A 19,057-nucleotide genomic window follows, 5' to 3' on the forward strand; every position below is an offset into this window, starting at 1 on the left:
AGGGGGGAGGGGGGAGCCAAAGGAAAGAAGCCAAGTATAATTTATCCATATTTTATTTCATTCCATCCTGTTTTTTAAAGTTAAAAAAAAATGCTAATCAAATATTGGTCTGCTTCTTGAGCTGAAACAAGTCTATATCATGTTTTTTGACGAGGCTGTAACAACATTGATAGATCAAATTTCTAGTAAAGAGATTGAGTCAGTAATCAAAAACCATAGCAGCATTGTGGATTGAAGAACACCTCACAGGTCAAAGTTAACTATCAAGAGACATTCATCAAAGTAATCCCACCATCACATTAACTGAGTTATGGGAAGAAACAAACCCTCATGGTCCTGGATAAATGAAAAATTCATTTAAAAAGTAATTTTAGTTTGCTAAATTTTTGCAGCTCTATAATTTGTGAGACGTCCCAACTCTGAGCTTCTTATCTCCAGCAGCCTATACCTTTGTTCCTCCTCAGTCACCCTGTTCCCGGGGTCACATCCTGAACCACCATCTCCCAAAACAGTTTAAATATCCCGCAGATTACAGCCCTCCTCATTCTAGAAATCGCACTCCGTTGCTCCGGATACATGTGCTCTTTAAGCTCACTGAAGTTTCTGATGCTCTGACCACCTCCACTTTCTTGCACTCCCCCACCCCAGCCCTCACCGCCTCCCTGTCTGAATTCCTTCTGATCCAGCCTACACGTTATGGCACATCATTTCAACAAATTCCTCATCAGAATCACTTCCCTCTGTGCCAGCCCTGCTCACTGAAGACCCTTCTCAGGCCTATCATTTGCTCTCTCTGCTCTTGTGCCCAGACTCCTGAAGACTAACACAGAACATCATGCTAAATACATGCTGCCTCTTACCTCAGCTGACCACCCCAGGTCACTCTGATTAGCCCTATTTCCATTCCTTTCAGTGGCTGTCCCTAAGGTCTGTCACTCCCTCCAGGCATCATATCCTCTCCCCAACCTCTTCTCCCTAGGCAGGTGTTACCTCACAGTTTACAGGGAAAAAAAAGAAAAAAAAAGTGTCTATCAGGAAAGATCTTTCTCATCCTCCTTTCCCCACAGAAATATGCTTATTGAGAACTGTGCCATCTTTTTCTCATGTCCTAAAGGAAGAAAACTTCTAATACTGTCCCTCCATCTGTTCTTTAGATCCTATCTGCTCTCAGTTACTCAAGGTCTTTATACTCTCCATGACCTCTTCTCTTTCCTGCATCATCAACCTGCTCTCGGCTGGATCCTTCCTTCAGCACCATATAAATTTGTTCACCTTTTTCCCATTTAATAAAGAGCCTACCTTTGACCTCTCCTTACTTTTTCCCTTCTCAAGTACCCTTCCCATGAGTTGTTTGTACTTCCTGTCTCCACATTCCCTTTTGCATCCCTCAGCCTTTTGCTGTTTGCTGCTACTTCAACCACACTATTGAAATCACTCTTGCTAAAATCATTTCAATCACTTCCAAGGTCCAAATTTAAAGGCTAGGTTTTTATTCTCTTACTTGACCTCCCCGCAGTATTTGGTGCTCTTGGTCAATCCCACGTCTCCAAGTGCTTTCTCCTGGTTCTAGAATAACATTCTCCCTATTCCTCCTCTAACCTCTCTCACCAATCTTTCTCAGTCTGCCTCCTGGTCTCTTCTTTCTGTCCATATCAAAAAAATGTTTAAAAGCAGATTGGCTGTCATCCCAGTGAATTTCTGGGCTGAGCTCAACATAGCAAGTGTTCATCGTGACAATATTGTGTACATTGTGGCCGCCAGCACACAGGCCTGTGGGCTTGAATAGTCTATATGCCATAATCACGGAGTTTGGTGGCAATGTCAGTTTACAGCAAGTCATATAGGGTGCTTTCAGTTGCCCTGACAGGGAGGAAGGGGGCCTCACTGCTGTGCCAGAGGGCAATTACATTTGGGAACGTGTACACTTGCACACATCTCAGGAAATATGCACTCCCTAGATATGGGCATGGCCTGCTTTTTCATCAGTCATAAAGCATTGTGCCCTTGCATCCGAGGCTGGTAAACATTTTGATCAGTGAGCAAGATACCTGCAAAATTGGTGACTGGTTGCGCTGAGAAACTGCAAGATCTGTGCTTCCGCAGACTCCTCCGTACCACCCAGATGGCACACACACCCACCCGGCCCCAGAACTCCTAAAAGGAGAGACCATGTGACCGAAGCTGACATCTGTTCCTTTGTCATCACTCTCTGGCAAGTGACTAGCAAGGAGCTGCCTTCTCAGGAGAGCTCTACACTGCAGCGGCCTATAACCTTCATCCGTCTCTCTCAGCAGCCGTCTTCACGGACTGTCTCTGGGAAAAGGCTGGAGAAGATCATCCAGTGCTGCTGGGCGGCCAGGGCTTTGCAGCCTCCAAGTGCAGAACTTGTGGTTGACTTTAACTCTTTAAAAGCTAAATTTGGGGGTGCCTGACTGGCTCCATCAGTAGAGCATGCGGGGTCGTGAGTTCAAGCCTCACATTGGGCGTGGAGCCTACTGTAAAAAAAATTTTTTTTAAATTAAAAGCTGAATTTGGCTGACTCTAAACCTGTATCAAGATAAGTTTTTGTCTTTGTTTCTATTCATTTTTAAAGAAGTGAAGATGTAGGAAAAAAAAAACACTGATAGGAGGGATTTTTAGAAAATAAAGGTACTAAAAACTTAAAGAAGTTTTCCCAAAGCTTGGAAACTTTATTATCCGTGATTCTACTTCCTCAAGGAAAAATTGTTTGTAAGTGGCCTTTGAATAACCATTAATTGAATTGGAGAGCTAAGACTAAGCCATATATACAGCCTGTATATAATTTCTGTGATACGAGTGCGTAAGTGCAGAAAGGCTTTGATTTCATCAGATAATGAGGCTGGAAGACAGACTGCGTGGGCTCACAACTTGGCTTTGAAACTCGCCTGCTGGATGAGCTTGAACAAGTCACTTAATTTCTCTCTGCCTGTTTACTCATCTATAAAATGGCGATAAGTTCTGTGCCCAGGTGCACGATTGCTCTAGCAGCCGCCCTGTCAGTACATGCAAAGTGCTCGGCCCCGTGCCTGGCGCATTGCGGTCACTCCGGAAATGAGAGCTTGCTGATATTGTTACAGCTATCGTTAGGATGCTGACTTCTCCTGAAGCAAAAAGAAGTCAAAATATAAAAATAATAATAAAAAAATGAGCGCGTCATGTTGAACCTAAAAAATGGTCATAAAAACTCTTTTAAAAAAATCTTCAAACCAGAAATTTCTGTTCACCTTGTATATTTATTTATGTTACTCCCCTAACACACACTCCTTAGAGTGGCCTAAACAGTTTGAAAACTCTATTATTCAATAAGCCAGAAAATGCCAAGAATCTAAAATCTGTCTAGATTAAATAACTGCATTCAATGCCCTCTAAAAATCTGTATTCTCACAAAAAGGGATGAGAAAAGACAGCAAAACCATATCTCAAATATATTATTCTCATTAGTCTCTCCTGATTTCTTTTCTTTACTTTTTTATTTTTGGTGTAAAGACAAAGGCCTTAGTCTCTCTAGTCTAATTCTAGAGCTTTAACGGTAGCAAATACACTAATTGTGCACCTACCGTGTGCCTGGCATTGTTCAGGGCACTAGGGATGGTCTCTGCTTTCATGAAGCTTAAAGTCAACTGCGGCTCTTAAAAACGGGTCTAGTGCTATTTTGTCAATTGTCAGTATTGTCTATGTTCATCTCTTAACATTGTATATTAAACTAAAATTGGCATTTTAAAGTTTAAATAACAGTAACATAAATATTAAATGCTGGAATCAAGAATAGAAGTCAGTCTCTTTGCATGTTTTCATTTATTTTTTTAAATTGATCAAATGCCTACTCTGTGCTAGAAAATGTGAAAGATAGTAATTATCTTTTTCAGAGATGTTTCTTTTATATAAAATTAGAAAGCAGAATACTGCTATCATTATAGATCTTATTGAACAGTTCCGATAAGTGGCTTTTTTGGTTTTGCTGGAATCTAAATGCATCACTTTCAAATTTTGGGTCAGTGGAACATAAAAAAAGCCTTAAACAATTTATACTTCAGATTCATTAAGGTAAAACATTTCCACATAGAGTTTCTTCAAGAAGAAAGCATATTTCACAATATGCATAACTGTGTTTCTTTACTTAACTGGGATGAACTAAATATTCACAAATTCATCTCTAAGAAACCAATTACAAATACAATTAATAAAAGTCCCCTACTTCTAACATGTCTTTCATCGTATTACATGTAACACATGATAGAGAAATATGTCGTTAATAATCATAATTATGTAATGTCACAATCATCCAGGTGTTCATTAAATTAACAAATATTTATGTAATCCTCATAATGGTCTGGTAGGACAAGCTATATCTTCTTTTTTTCTGTACAATGGCAAAAAGGAGGTATTTTAAACATGGTGTATGATATAATAATAGCTAATATTTATTGATTGCTTACCTAATAAAGTACTTTCCTTATATCAATTCATTTAATCTTAATAAGTCTTGCTGATGGATACTGTTATCCCCATTGTAAAGTTGAGGAAACTGAGGCACAGTGACAGAGACCCACCCACAGTGACACAGACACACTAGGAAGAGACAACTCTGTAGCCTGGTTCAAGGTCCTGTTCTTGGCCCCCATACTGTTATTCTCATGTAGCAGTCTCCTTCCCAAAACAATGTGCTGCTATCTCTTTCTATTTGCTAAAACATAAAAGTTTTTCTTCCATTTTTTTTTAATCCTAAGAAAAATGTTCAAAAGTATGACCTGCTTCTGTGTCTCCTATCAAGTAATAATGGCTCTGGTGTTCTGGACATTGATTTAGGTGCTTCTTTTTATCTCTAGGTTCTTTGAAAGCACCTATCATTATAATGCCTGTGCGCTCAGACAAATATATGAGCCATGCTTTAAAGAAGAGAGATAAATTTCCTCCTGGTCTCTATTACATTTTAATAGTGTGAAGAATAATGCAGTGGACAGATAATGGAGTAAGGCAAGGAATTATGGGAGGAAGCTTCTTTAATGTTTTTTGGCTGAATCACCAGATAAAAACTCAGACCTTGGCTACCCTGGCGTAGATTTCTGAATCTTGGACCAAAAAGACAGAGAAATAATAGTAACACTATGGTGCAATAGTATAAACCCTGTGATATACATCTAATCCATGAGATTTATAGTGGAGGACTAGGCTAAATGTTAAAGTGTTTTAATTAGGTTTTCTTGTACTTCCAATAATAACTGTCTTTGGACAAGATACACAGTGAGTCTGTCTTATAATGAATTCCACAGTATGGAACAATCAGAGCACTGCTAGAGAAAGAATCTAAGTTGTTTACATATCAGGTACAACTGCATAAATTATCAGTGAAACAAAAATGCCATGTATAAAGATACTAGAAACACATCAGGATGAAACCTAACTCTACGTTCTCATGTTTTCACATTCTTTGGGGCGTGAGTGCCTTCCTTTCCTGGTTTATTTGCTTGTAAATAATTTAGTTAATTTAACAATTTTAGTTTCATTGGGTTCTGTTTTCTCTAAGTTGGGAATGGAATGGAGGCGTCTTCAGCCCTATGTTCAGGCTCTGCCCCTGTGGGAGATCTCTGGAATAGGAGTCTTGGCCATTTGTCACTCTCACTTATCATAGTTTGTCAGGCTTCAAGTCAGCGGCAGAGAGGTGAGAACTTGTCTCACAAGGCCCCGTCTTACAAACGCCTTCTGAAATTGTTCCTGCTAGTGGCAGTGTGCCAAGAGCAGCTGGTGCCCTGGGGAAAGGCAGGGAGCCTCCCAGTTAGAAATAGCTCTGTGGATCACCCCACAAAAGCCATGCTTCCTGCAGCTGCTGTGAAGGCTGTGGACGCAAGGAAGTTGTTTAAGTTCGGTGTTAGTTCCAAATGTCACGTTTGGTGACATAATTTTGAAAGAAGAAAATTAATTATGATTTAAGTTCAGTAACTTAGAAGACAAATTACAAAAGAAGTGCAATAATTTACATTACCAAAACACCTTTAACATTCAGAATTTAAAGTTCCTGAAATGAATATAGTTCCTATTGCCCAGAGAGATTTGTAGCTTAGTGGTTCTGGACTTTTTGATCTTATTTATGCTAAGTGAAATGTGCAGTACCTGATACTTTTTAAAAATATAAAGCATAACAACATTTATGTGTGAATATGATAATATTTACACAGAAATTTCTCACCTTACATTGCTCCAAAATATATGTAAGAAAAAGTTAACTTGAATTAATAGTGTGCTTATGAAGAGACTTCCTAAAGGTGGATCTTTCACTTCTAAATCCACTTTCACCTTTCTTACAAGTTACCTTGATTATAATTAGAATATTTTATTGTTATTTAATCTTTATTTTCTTACAGCATTTGTGTTCAGCCTTTTTGAGTAACATTACATGATAAAATCACGTTATATTAATCTTCAAAGTGACTGCAAATAATCAGTGGTGATGGAGGTTAGTTCGTTTTATGCTGATTTCTTTTTGTTGTTGATGTTTGACTAAAAGCAACATACAATAAGAGAAGGCTAGTAAGATATTGATCCTGAATAAATGACTCACCTTAGACATTGTTTTGTTGGACATCTGTGTCTTCTCTCTCGTTTCTATATCGAGCTGTCAGTCTTCACAGTACTGAGTTCACAAAAAATCATAACTTCTGTACTGTTACATTCTACCCATCATTACATCATACTGTTCAATATTATAACTACTGTACTATGATATATTTCTATCTTCCTTAGTCTTATTTTTACCTAAGCTTTTTAGTTACTAAAAATTTAAAACCAGTATCTTTATTTCTAAAATCAAATCAGTACAATCATAATTATCCAGTTTATATATTGTTATTTTTGAAATCTGTAGCCATATTCATCACTAAAAAATAGTATTTTATTTTTATTTTTTAATTTTTTAAAGATGTATTTATTTTATTTTTTTAAATTTGTTTTATTTTTTTAAAGATTTTATTTATTTATTTGACAGAGAGAGACACAGCAAGAGAGGGAAGACAAGCAGAGGGAGTGAGAGAGGGAGAAGCAGGCTTCCCGCTGAGCAGGGAACCCGATGCGGGCTCGATCCCAGGACCCTGGGATCATGACCTGAGCTGAAGGCAGACGCTTAATGACTGAGCCACCCAGGCATCCCAAGATGTATTTATTTTAGAGAGGGGGGCAGGGGCAGAGGGAGAGGGAGAGGGAAAGGGAGAGAATCTCAAGCAGACTCTCCACCAAGCGTGGAGCCCAATGCTAGGCTTGATCTCACAACCCTGAGATCAAGATCTGCGTGGAAATCAAGAGTAGGATGCTCAACCAACTGAGCCACCCAGGCATCCCTAAAAAATAGTATTTTAAAAGGTACACAGCTCATTGCTCTGTCTCAGTGTCTGATCTGATAGCCTTTGATGTTTCTTCCATAGTTTATGTGAAACCCTAGAGAACAAGAGATACTGGTATAAATAACATCGAGAATCCTAAGTCAGAGAACCTGAGCTCTAATCCTGAGTTTGTCACCTAAGAGCATTGTGACATTTAGAGAAATCCATTTTTGTATGTATAAAACTGGAATAAGACATCCTTTCTCCTTGAGTTGTTTTGAGGGTTTACGAGCTATGATTTATTAAGTGGCCAACACCATGCATGACCTCCAATAGGTGGTCAATGCATGTTCTTTTTCCTTCCCTCATTTGAGTCCCAGTTTCCTCATCTGTAAATCAGCAATAATAACACCTTGATAGTTCAGTGGGGTACAAGAGCTGGCTTATACCAGCTCGTGAGAGCTACTTGCTAAATTTTTAGGAACTTTGCAAACCAGTTTTTAAACACAGCCAATAATAAAGATTAAATGATATAAATTTACAATTAAATAAACTATATTAAAACACAAAGGTAGTATATATTTATTTTTTTTTTAAGATTTTATTTATTTATTCATGAGAAACAGAGAGAGAGAGAGGCAGAGGGAGAAGCAGGCTCCCAAGGAGCAGGGAGCCCGATGCGGGACTCGATCCCAGGACGCTGGGATCATGACCTGAGCCGAAGGCAGACGCTTAACCATCTGAGCCACCCAGGCGCCCAAAGGTAGTATATATTTAAAGTGTATCACTTTGTAAGTATTTTGCTATTACCTATGTTCTTGAGGTTATTTAGGTGTACTGTATCTATGTGGTGAAAATATTATATAAAGGACACCACATTCAGTGAAGTCATCATGTTGGAAGCTTGAAATTGGCCGTGGTGGGAGTATTTACAATGCAGAAATTGTCAAACTCTTTAAATCTGAGATTTTTTTTTTCCTAAGAGAGCTGGTTGCTAACATTTATCAGCACTATAGATATCTAACTGGGTTTGAAATGGAAAAGCCCTCCATACACGTAGATAATTTAGGGGTTCCTTCTAAGTTTAAAGTCTAATATTCCTATAATGTTGAAAACATTGTATGACAAGACAGACATGCTGTTGGTGATCACTGAAACATCAACAGTTAATAGCAGGTTGACTATAAAGCTTGGAAGGAAGTAGCCCTGAAGATTGGGCATGAAGATGATTGGATCCTTGGATTCAAAGAGATTTAAACATATGACCATAATCATTTGGTAGGCATGTATTTCAAGAAGTAAACTCTGCAAATAGCCCTAAATATCATTTAGTCTCTCATTCTAATTATAATCTGTAATTTAGTGGCTCCACTTTTAGAATAGACATAACAATACTGCATCTTCATTCTTTACAGTGTTACGATGTACATTTATAAGATGTCTTGTTGATAAAAAAAGGTCAGTGAACTTTGTAAATGACTTTTTTCTGAAGTCAAAGGTGTTTGCCCCTGAAAATATATTTTAATTATTTGAGACCATGATATCCACCAAAAAGGGGTAAGGGAGGGTAGGTTTTACTCAAAACTTCCTGGAAAAGAAAAAAATTGAAACTTTTAAATACATGCTAGCAGTGAGGTATTTCTATATATATATCTCAATTATTATCTGGAGTATTTTTTCTCATTAGTGCTGTTAAAAAAAGCTCTAATATCCCATAAAACTCTACTTTGAAGCAGCTATTTGCACCTAAACTTTTTTTTCATTTTCAGGTAACAAGTTGAGTCTGCTAAAAAAGCAGTCTCAGCATGCCAACTTTGAGAGAATAAAACATTATAAATTGTAATGTTTGGGAAAATACTATAAATGAGCCATTTTGAAAATAAAATCTGGAAAATATAAAGAATTAGGGGCGCCTGGGTGGCTCAGTTGGTTAAGCGACTGCCTTCGGCTCAGGTCATGATCTCAGGGTCCTGGGATCGAGCCCCTGCATCGGGCTCCCTGCTCAGTGGGAGGCCTGCTTCTCCCTCTCCCACTCCCCCTGCTTGTGTTCCCTCTCTCGCTGTCTCTCTCTCTGTCAAATAAATTTTAAAAATCTTAAAAAAAAGAAAAAGAAAATATAAACAATTAAGAACAAGTTAATATTTGAATATTTCCAGCAATGATTTTGTTTTATTTCTCTTACACTAAAATTCATTTTACTTATCCAAGAGAGCAGCTTCTATTACAAATTACTTTAGTATAAAGAAAGTTATTTTAATCTAATTATGTAATTTTATCCTGATTTTGTAAAATAGCATTTTATTGATAAATTTTCTCCCAAAATTTATATTTTGCTTTTAAATTATTAAATTATTTTCCTATCCACATTTTTCTTAGATTAGTGCATAATGTTCTTTTTTTATTGAAGTATAGTTGACATACAGTATATTAGTTTCAGGTGTACAACCTAGTGTTCAACATTTATATATACTATGAAGTGATCACCTAAATAAATCTAGCTACCATTTGTCACGATACAAAGTTGTTACATACTATTAACTGTGTTCCCTATGCTGTACATTGTATCCCCATGTCATTTTTTTTTAATAACCAGAAGATTATACCTTTTAATTTCCTTCACCTATTTCACACATTTCCCTACCTTCATCCTCTCTGGCAACCACCAGATTGTTCTCTGCATCTATGAGTCTGTTTCTGTCTTGTTTTGTTTTGTTTTTTAGATTCCACATATAAGTGAAATCATACTGAATTTGTCTTTCTCTGTCTGACTTATTTAACTTAGCATAATATCCTCTAGGTCTATCCATGCTATCCCAAATGGCAAGATTTAATTCTTTTTATAGCTGATTAGTATTTCACTGTATACAATTACTACATCTTTTTTATCCATTCATCTGTCGAAAACATAGGCAGTAAGCTCTTGGACATTAGTCTGAGCAGTATTTTTTGGATATATCTCCTCTGGCAAGGACAATAATAGCAAAAATAAACAAATGGGACTACATTAAACCAAAAAGCTTATGCACAGTGAAAAACCACTAATAAAATGAAAAGGCAACTTACTGAATGAGAGAAGATATTTTGCAAATGATAAAACTGGTAATGGGTTAATATCCAAAATATATTTTTAAAAACCTACACAACTCGGGCGCCTGGGTGGCTCAGTTGGTTAAGCGACTGCCTTCGGCTCAGGTCATGATCCTGGAGTCCCTGGATCGAGTCCTGCATCGGGCTCCCTGCTCAGCAGGGAGTCTGCTTCTCCCTCTGACCCTCCCCCCTCTCATGTACTCGCTCTCATTCTCTCTCTCTCAAATAAATAAATAAAATCTTTAAAAAAAAAAAAAAACCCACACAACTCAACATCAAAAAAACAAACAATCCAATTAAAAAATGAACAGAAGATCTGACATTTCTCCAAAGAGGACACAGAGACGGCCAAACAGACATATGAAAAGATGCTCAACATCACTAATCATCAGGCAAATGCAGACCAAAACCACAAGATATCATGTCACACTTGTCACAATGACTTTTATCAAAAGACAAGAAATAACAAGTGTTGTCAAGGATGTGGAGAAAAGGGAACGCTTGGTGGGAAAGCAAAATGGTGCAGTGACTATGGAAAACAGGAGGGAGTTTCCTCAAAAACTAAAAATAGAACTACCATATAATCCAGCAATTCCACTTTGGGGTATGTTCTGCAAAGAAAATGAAAACACTGATTTGAAAAGATATATACACTCCTATGTTCATGCAGCATTATTCACAATAGCCAAGATACGGAAACAACATAGTGTTCTTTGTGACATTGTAATTATGAGACTGGGTTTGGTCCCTATTATTTACTGATCATGAATAAATTAATATAATTCTTCTGATTAGTTTCTTGCAGTCATAAAAACTAGGAAAACAGTACCTAAGAAGCAGTCCTAAAAATGTTTTTATCAGGCAAAAGTTGATTTCTACAAATGTTCCTATTGAAGATGATATAGGACTTCTCACACTCAAGTGTATTTAGTAGGGTAAACTACTATACCAATATCATACAAGAGTTCAAAATTCCATCAAGAGAGCAATCCTCATTAAGATCATTTTAAGCTTTCACTAAAACATAGAACTTAAAAATAAATGAACGTCTACACCACTAAAACCTGAAATTGGTTGTATTACATACATGAGACTGTAAAGAATCTGTCCAAATTGTAAGGCATGTTGAAGGTAGATTAAGGAAAATTCAGGCAGACCTCAACTCTCACATGAAATGAAGAACATTTGGAAAAAGGTACAAGATATTTGGAGTACATCAACTCTACCCCATTTGTCACTGACTGCAAAGAATGTGGGTGTTCACCCATTAGAAAGCAAGACAAACAATTCTACATGTTCCTTCCACAGCAACATGTGCATACATCATATTCCAATGAGGATAGGAGTTGATGGAGAGATGCCCTACCCTTTGTCCTTGGAAGACAATTCTGTGGTACATGTTTCTCCAAAGGTCCTCAATGGAATAAAGCTCTAGTTGTCCACAGTTGTAATGAGCTCAAAAACAACTTTTATGACTTTCTCTTCTTTCTCTGCCTCACATTCTTTCACTCTAGCTTCCTGCAAATTAACTACTTATACCTGACTCCTGTGCTAAGGGAAACCCAAACTAAGACTACTTCCCTTTCTTTGATTCTCTATAATTTTATTCACCCTTTAAGAGTTAGCTCAAACAGGGGCACCTGAGTGGCTCAGTTGTTAAGCGTCTGGCTTCGGCTCAGGTCATGATCCCAGGGTCCTGGGATCGAGTCCCGCATTGGGCTCCCTGCTCAGCAGGAAGCCTGCTTCTCCCTCTCCCACTTCCACTGCTCTCTTGCTGTGTCTCTCTCTGTCAAATAAATAAATAAAATCTTAAAAAAATAAAAAAGACTTAGCTCAAACATTACCTCCTCAGAAAAGCCTTACCTGACTGCTCTACTCTGATTTAGATACCTCTTTTATTATAATATTATAATTTCTAATTAACTGGAGTCTTTCTCCCACCATCAGATTGCAGCCCCCCCCCCAGGTATAAATCAGGACACTTTCCTATTGCTTTTGCACCCCAGTGCCTGGTACATGGTAAGCTCTCAATATATGTGTGTTAAATGGGTGACTGAAATGAATTTTAAAAAGAGTAAAAGGAGAAGAAAGAGGAAGAAGAAGAAATAAAGATAGACTTCTCTTGCTAACATAAAATAGATCAAGATTTTGTGCCTGATCATCCCAAAATGCAGCTCCCCATAACCCAACTATATTTCCTTTTTTTGGCTTACAAACTCATCCCATAAAAATAGCCTGAAAAAAGCTTCCATATCTTAACTCCTGAATGAAAGGTAAAGGACTTGGTAAAGTGAAGGTGTCTGAGATTTTTTCAGCAACATCAGGAAAATAGACCTATCTTCTTAGCTAACTCCTACAAGAAATTACTTGGTAATTCCCTTGATAGATAATTCTCAGGAACAAAAAAAGTCACAAGGTTACACTTGGAAAGTTATTCATACCTACAACAGGAGTGGTAGCAAACCCTGGAATGGTGGAGCAAAACCCAGGCCAACAGTGAATGAATGCTGTGCTGTGCCAGGTGGGACATACACAGACAAAGCAGGGCTCTGCAGCAAGAGCTAAAGAGGAAGGGGCTTGCTGATGGGATGCAGAGCTGTGGCTGCCATGGTTAATAACTGATGGTGTGGTGAGACAGATGGAAACCACTGGCACTTTTAAATGGAACTTTCAAAAACACTAGAAACACTTTATCCCTTTACTTTAGGACAAAGGAAGAGCAGCAGGGAATCCAGTCTTGCCAGAAATAATCAAGTTAACTAGGTATGCAAGTATGACGCTTTTTGTCTGATATGGAAACTCTTTTTTTTTTTTTTTGGAAACTCTTAAATTAGGAAAAAAGAAGGCATGCAGTTATAAATGTAAAACTTCTACATCAATATATTATAAACTGTAGTTTGTGACCAATTAATGAGACATGGAATCAGTTTATGAATCTTGCCCAGTATCTTTAAAAAATTAAGGTAAAATGGAATAGGTTCAAGTAGAAAACTCAGAGGAATTTACATACACAATGGCACAATTGAGTTTTCTTCCATCTTCCTTTAAAGAAGACTGATTTTGACAATCACCCACAGACAAGATTACCCTAGATTGCCATTGTAGAGGTCTAGAAGTCTAACAGAGAAGTTCCAGCATACTGCTGAAGAAAAGAAAATCCAAGATTGGATGTACTGAAGGGGGTAAGAGGAACAGCTTCACTTTACCCCAGAATTCACATTCTGCAAATCTCACCCCACACACCCTACTCCTTGGCCAGCTGCCTGTACATGCTTCAAAGGTGGCAAGTGTGAGCCTCTGCAGATGGCAAGCTTTGCAGGTGAGCACATGCAGAAAACCAGCCTGATTCTGTAGGATTGGGAGAAAGTACAACTTGACAATTCAGCACCACCCTAGTGAAAGCAATGGGAGTTTTTCAACAACCAACCTGACTTTGCAGGAATACAATCTTAATAATTTAAGAAGGAAAAAGAAGTGTAGAGCAAGCTTATCCATAGAAAATGTCTAAGAAATCCTCAGAATCTCTAGCAAGAGTGACAGAAAGTGTTTCTCTTCTGAAGCCCATCAGTAACACTGGAGGATATGACTGCTTCTTCAAATGTGAAGGCAGCAATTCGAGAATTCAAGGAACATGAAAAATTAAGGAAGCATGACACCATCAAAGGAACACAATAATTTTCTAATAAATGAACCCAAAGAAGTGAAGATCTGCATTTTGCCCCATAAAGAATTCAAAATAGTTGTTTTAAGGAAGCTCAGCAAACTAAAAGAAAACACAGACAATTCAATGGAATCAGAAAAACAAGACACTATTAAAATGAGAAGTTTAACAGAGATATAGAAATCATAAAAAAGAACTAAGCAGAAATTCTGGAGCTAAAGAATACAATGAATGAAACAACAAAAAATGCAATGGTGAGCATCAACCACAGACTTGATCAAGCAGAAGAAAAATCTGTGGACTTAAAGACAGCACATTTGAAGTTATCTGGTAGGAGAACAAATTAAAAAGAATGAAAAAAGAACGAAGAAAGTCCATGTAAATTATGGAACATCATCCAAAACAAAACAAAACAAAAAATAATTTATGCATTGCAGGAGTCCCAGAAGAAGAATGGCAGAAAGGGACAGAAAGCTTATTTGAAGAAATAATGGCTGAGAACTTTCCAAATCTGGGAAGAGATTTGGACATCCAAGTTCATGAAAATTATAGGCCCTGAACAGATTCAATCTGAAGAGAGCTTCTCCAAGACACATTATAATAAAACTGTCTAAAATTTAAAAAAACAAAGAACAAACCCACCCCAAGACTGAGAATTTTTAAAGCAGCAAGAAAAAAATATTATATACAAAAGAAACCCCATCAGGCTGTGAGGGGATTTCTCAGCAGAAATTCTGCAGGCCAGTAGAGAGTGGGTTAATATATTCAAAGTCTTGAAAGAAAAAAATACCAACAAAAAATACTTTACTCAGCAAAACTGTCCTTTATAAATGGAGAGATAAAGACTTTCCCAGGCAAACTAAAGCTGAGAGAATTCACTACCACCAGACCTGCCTTAGAAGATGCTAAAAGGAGTTCTTTGAGCTGAAATGAAAGGATGCTAATAGTAACATGAAAATATATTAAAACATAAGATGCATTGATAAAGGTAAATATATAGTCAAATTCAGAATACTCTAATACTGTAATGTGTTGTATAAACCACTTAACTCTAGTATGAAGGTTAAAAAACAAAAGTATTAAAACTAATGAGTTAGAATAAATTTTAGTGGGCATTCAATATAAAGAGATATAAATCATGACATCAAAAATATTAAATGTGGGAGGAGTAAAAGTGTAGAATCCAGGCCAGTGTCCTTCCACCAGAGTGGACCTCAATTCCTGGCTGAGAGCTCAGTCCTAACAGTGGTGTGCTGGTAAATGTTCTTTGGGTAGAAAAATATGTGTATATTTTTATAGGTAATTTTATTCTCATGTTACTCACATAAAGAATATGTTGGGGCACCTGGTGGCTCAGTCAGTTAGGTGTCCAACTCTTGATTTCGGCTCAGGTCATGATCTCAGGGTCATGAGATCCTGCAGGGTGTTGGGGTCCACACTGGTTGTGGAGCCTGCTTAGGATTCTCCCTCTACCTCTGCCCACCCCCCCACCCCTCCAGCTTGCATGCACATTCTCTCTTTCTCTCTCTCAAAAAAAAATTTGTAAGTTTAAAAATGATGATAAAATATACAATACTCCTTTAAAAAAAAAGATAGTAGGAAGGGAAAAATGAAGGGGGGAAATCGGAGGGGGAGATGAACCATGAGAGACTATAGACTCTGAGAAACAAACTGAGGGTTTTAGAGGGGAGGAGGGAGGGGGGATGGGTTAGCCTGGTGATGGGTATTAAGGAGGGCACATATTGCATGGAGCACTGGGTGTTATACGCAAACAATGAATTAGGGAACACTACGTCAAAAAAAAATTAAAAATTAAAAAAATATATACAATACCCTTTATTATAAATTTCATATGCCCAGTTGATTTTCACCAAATACTTTTAGCTGATTTTTGCTGAATTATATCCATAGCCAAACTATGGTTACAATTTAACCAGGATTTGACTAATGGGATTGTATCTCAATCCACTAACTCTTTTTTTTAAATTGTGGTAAAACACATAACACTTATCATCTTAACAATTTTTAACTGTATGGTTCAATAGTGTTAAGCATATTCAGATTGCTGTGCAACCAATCTTAGAATTTTTTCATCTTGCACAGCTGAAACTGTATAGACATTAAACAACAACTCTCCATTCCTCCTCCTCCCCAGCTCCTGGCAACCACCATTCAACGTTCTGTTTCTATGAATTTGACAACTCCAGATATTTCAAAAAGTGAAATCATACAGTATTTGTCATTTTGTGGTTGGCTTATTTCACTTAGCATAATGTCCTCAAGATTCATCCATGCTATAGCATGTGAAAAGATTTCCTTCATTTTAAGGCTAAATAATATTCCATTTTAAGTATGTAACAATTCTATTAATCCATTTATTTGTTGATGGATTTGGGTTGCTTCCACCTCTTGGCTATTGTGAACAGTTCTGCTATGAACATGGGTATGCAAATAATCACTTTACAATCCTGCTTGTAATTCTTTTGTATATATACCCAGAAATGGAGGTGCTAGATCATATGGTAGTTTTAATTTTTTTGGAGAACTGCCATACTGTTTTGTATAGTGGCTATACCATTTTACATTCTCACCACAGTGCAGGAGAGTTTCAGCTTCTCTCTATCCTTGACAAAACTTATTTCCTGTTTTGTTGTTGTTGTTGTTGTTGTTGTTGTTGTTGTTATAGTAGCCATTCTAATAGGTGTGAGGTGATCCACTGACTCTTCACCCAATAAAATTGTTGTCGGTAAGTCTGCTGTATGAACTACTATTAAACTACTTTTCACTTCCATACAGATTATATGCATTAAACTAAAATCTCTTTTAGGTTCAGCATACTTATGTTAAATTTCACTCACTCATCAAGATGAGTGATTACTTTGCTGAATCAGATAATAGTTTTCCAATAGTAGAAGAATATTTCTTCAGTTTTCTGTGCTATTCACAATGGAACAGCTACAAACAGCATGAACAGTGGAGTCACCAAGGTGTGCTCCATGGCACCTGGGGGTGGTGTTTCTACTGATAACAAGCAGGCGACTGGGCTGGAGAGGGAGGTCATGATGGCTGCCTGGAAGGGACTAGACCCATACAATATGCTAGCCCCAAAGGCAGCTTCAGGCACCAAGGAAGAGCCTAATAAATTAGGGTCCCTTCTATCACCAACAAACGAATAGTGGGCTGCATCTGTGAAAAGAACAAGAGTGCCGTCATCTGGTTCTGGCTGCACAAAGGCTAGACCCAGTGAGGCTCTAGCTGTGGAACCCATTACAAGCTGGTGCCCCACTAGTTGGCCCACTGAGCCTTTGCACCAACTTATTCAAAATGTGCTGTAAAGTTTGTTCTTCCCAATAAAGACTAGCCATTGGCATTGGCTCCTTCTCCCATTAAAAAAAAAAAAAAAAGTTTTAAAATTTAGTTTGCATTAACATTTGCCTCATCACTTCCTTAAATCTAGATGAAAGATAGGCCAACTTTTTCTATAATGGGCCAGATGGCAAATATTTTAGGCTTTGTGGACCATACTGTCTCTTTCAAAACTATGCAACTCTGCCATTGCAGTGTGAAAATAGACACCAATAATATATAAGTGAATGTGCATGGCTGTGTTCCAATAAAACTTTATTCATAAAGGCAGATGATGGGAGAGCCCTAGTTTTCTGAACCCTGGTTTAGACAACCAACAAAACAATAAATGATTAGCCTTGCTGCTTGACAATTTCCCTTAAGGCAGTGCTCTCACCATTGTCTACTTCAGGTTACCAACAGGAAGTTACTGAAAGTGAAGTTAGAAAGAGATGCATAGAAGCATGCCATTTATAGCCTTCCCATCACACAGATAGAGTAGACATAAATAATAAAATGTAGTAAAATAATTAGGAAGTGATAAATATAATCACCTATGTTTTTAATGTAATTTTTTATTTCTAAATTTATATAATTTAATTTTTATTAATGGCTGTAATTAAAAACTGTCTCATGAAATTCCTAAAAATTTAACCATTGTTCTCACAAGCCAGTGTGGACCAGCTCCAGCATCCCAGTGGTTCAATTCCAGTGTTCTGCCAGTCTTCTCAGACAACTGAGAACCAATCCAACCCCTGCTCCTTGTTCCCTTTCAAACTTTACAAAAATGTTCCTTCCAAAACATGTTGGAAACCTAATTTCTGGGTGTGTATCCTACTAGCCCATAAGCTAATTTTTTATTTTTTTTTAAAAAATGAACCTCCTCTTCCAGTAATTATTTAGGCAGTCTCGCTTTAAGGTAATTAAATTTCTGACCAAACTTGCAGTGTATTGGATCTTACAGAACTGAACAATCACTCATGTGTTTGTATTGAGTCACATTTGCTTTAAAAGAATGCATGTACTCTTTAGAAGTTTCTGAAATTACAGCACTACTCAGTCTGGGAATCAATAACTTTGGGTAGAAAGTAAGATGGATATAAGATCATGCATGTGAGCAGAATCAGGTGATCTGTATTTTAACTCAGCCCCAGCATACACAGTGTAATCTTGGACAACTGATTTCACTTTTTTATTTGAGTCTGAACTTTCTCTGTTATGCAAACTAAGGCTGGTAATAATGCTTGGTATGCTTAAAGTTTGTGAGGGCTAATATTGCTAAAGTTATTTGAAAACATTGGCTAATGGGGTTTTGGAAATATAGGTCAACGTTTATCATCTTGACATAAATGTGAGACATTAAAGATTGTAATTCCATGAACCTGACATAAACACTGTAAGCTTTGAAAAATGTGCCTAGATTCTTAGGGCAAATTGAAACTACCAACTGAATTTAGCTTTTTAATTTTTATTTTCATTTTCTTTAATGTTCTCTCCCTTTCTCCCTATGCCATAAGTGATTGAGAGGTGATGGCTGAATTTATTCAGACATGGGTTTTTGTGTGTTGTCTTGGATCTGGAATAGACAGACTGTGGTACCAATACCACTATTTCCATTTTTCCTTTCTCTGCC

General features: G+C 37.3%; 1 pseudogene; it reads left to right on the top strand.

The window, feature by feature from the left end:
• The first annotated feature begins 1,660 nt into the window (after positions 1 to 1,660).
• On the top strand, positions 1,661 to 2,785 carry LOC118527422 (proto-oncogene serine/threonine-protein kinase mos-like; annotated as a pseudogene).
• The last annotated feature ends 16,272 nt before the right edge of the window (positions 2,786 to 19,057 follow it).

This window comes from Halichoerus grypus, chromosome 9, assembly GCF_964656455.1.
Source record: "Halichoerus grypus chromosome 9, mHalGry1.hap1.1, whole genome shotgun sequence".
Taxonomy (NCBI): domain Eukaryota; kingdom Metazoa; phylum Chordata; class Mammalia; order Carnivora; family Phocidae; genus Halichoerus; species Halichoerus grypus.